General features: G+C 36.0%; 1 protein-coding gene across 20 annotated transcripts in view; it reads right to left on the bottom strand.

The window, feature by feature from the left end:
• Positions 1–2,145, bottom strand: part of LOC143225071 (poly(rC)-binding protein 3-like) — a 334,733-nt gene that overhangs the window by 27,907 nt on the left and 304,681 nt on the right. The window lies entirely within an intron of this gene.

Here is a 2,145-nt window from a genome sequence, read left to right as displayed (position 1 = left end):
TGAAATTTTTCACACCTGTAAAATATGCAACTGACATAGCTTAATGCATTAATTGTTACTCTGGCATGTCCTCAGGTTTTAATAAATAATGTTCATTTGATTTGTAGTCCTATGAATTTCTTGTACAACTGAATGTAAAAGTGAAGGGAGGTTGACTGAAACATGCCTAGGATGGTAAAATAGCTATCATTGGCCTGTTTCCACACAAGTATCATCTTGTATGAAAATAATTATTTGGGCGAATTATTTACTATTAATAAGATGTAATCAAACTATAATACTGTATATTATGGTGGTTTTTCAAAATGAAAGTTAAAAAAGTAATGCTCCTAACCCTTAAAAGTTTTTGTATGTATGAAAAAACCATTGTGATGAAATTTTAAGTCATGTGGACTAAATTTAGGGGTTGTACACAGAGATTGTAATTTCACATTTGTGGCTCACACACGTTTGGAGTTGATTATTTATTCTCCACTGCTGTACCTGTGATTTCGACCATTCCAGTTGACCTTGCTATGTACAGCACGTTCTGAAGTTTTCTTAATTGTGTACAGTACAGCTGTAACCTGGAGTATGCAGACCAGTGGGACAAACTTTTTTATTTAATCAGTACTATCATTTATTTATTATTTACTGTAATTTTTTTCATTAAAATCTAAACAGTTTCATGCATTTTTTTCAGAATAATTGATACCTATCAATGAGTGATCACGACAACTCATTCTAAGGATTACCTTTGCAAACCAGATGATGGGACTGAAGGAACAAAACTTCCTTCTATGGGTTAAGTTCTTTCATTCTTTCTGCACTTTCACATTAAGGAGGAAAAGCCAATTAGGAAAAATGCCACAACAGTGATCATACATGCAACAGAATTCTGGGAGAAAGCAAGAATTCCAATGATCTGCAAAGATAATACAATTACTAAAGTGGAGAAGTTGTACACAGTTTATTAGTTTGAAGAAAGAGAAAAACAGAAGGAGAATGACTTTGAAGCAGAAATGTGCAACTTATTTGACATAGCCATCTCCGATGCCCTCACAACAATGACAAATCAAGAAGACTAAGAATTCCTGATTACTCAAAGGGAAGCAGGCCACTGAGGAACAATGGGACCAACTGATGCCAAGCATGTTATAAAAGAGAACCAAATGCTGAAGAAGAAGATAATGAGAGAATTATGAAAAAGTCAATGGGAGAAGGAAAATGCAGCATCCTCAAACACAGTACAATTGGAGTCATCTTCCAGCAGCAGTACAGATGAATCTGCAAATGATGATGAAGATTCTACTGTTGTTGTTCAAGGAGCAAGCCTTTCAAAACGTCTCAGAGTCAAAAAGAATATAATATCTTGATCACTGTCAACAGCTCTTGACATGACAAAGCTGTCAGACAGGGCTGCTATTTATGTTCTAACAGAAACAGTACACTCAACTGGTAAAAATCCTGAAGAATTCAACATCAACTACTCCTCCATCCAATACATGCTACAGAGTCACCAGAAAATGCTCATAGAAACACTGAATGCTGAGTTTTGAAATGATGTGCCTTTGATTGTCCACTGGGATAAAAAATTCCTCAGGACATCCAAGAAACATATTGACCACCTACTAATTACTGTTATTGGCAATGGGGCTCTCAGGTGTTAGAAGTTGCCAAGTTATCAAATGGGACAGGATCAGAATAAGTCGAGGCTGTAATAGCAGCTCTTAATGAATGAGGTTTGAAGGAGAAAGTTATAGGATTGTCATTTGATATTACAGCTGCTAATAATAGGTGAAAGTTATGTGCATGTGCTCTCATACAACAGGAGCTGCAGAAGGATCTTTTGTATCTGATATGCTGCCATCATATCTTGGAACTTCTTGCTTATAGAGCTCTTATCACACTCATGAATATTACCAAAGGACCAAATGTTTTGATTTTTAAGAGGTTTCAAGATTATTGGGAGTTTATTCATAGAATGTCATATGCAACTACAGCTTATTTCATCAGTGACTCAGAGCCAGTGGCTTGGGCTGAAAAGTCACTGACAGAGTGAAATGACCATTACGATGACTACTAAGAATTCAGAGAGCAATCATTGATCTTAATGGGTGTCACTTCTTCATTGGGCATCCACTTTATGACATCTGATCCCATGCA

The sequence above is a fragment of the Tachypleus tridentatus genome, chromosome 9 (genome assembly GCF_004210375.1).
Source record: "Tachypleus tridentatus isolate NWPU-2018 chromosome 9, ASM421037v1, whole genome shotgun sequence".
Lineage (NCBI taxonomy): Eukaryota > Metazoa > Arthropoda > Merostomata > Xiphosura > Limulidae > Tachypleus > Tachypleus tridentatus.
Note: the sequence above shows the minus strand (reverse complement) of the source record. Positions and strands in the feature narration are given on the sequence as shown.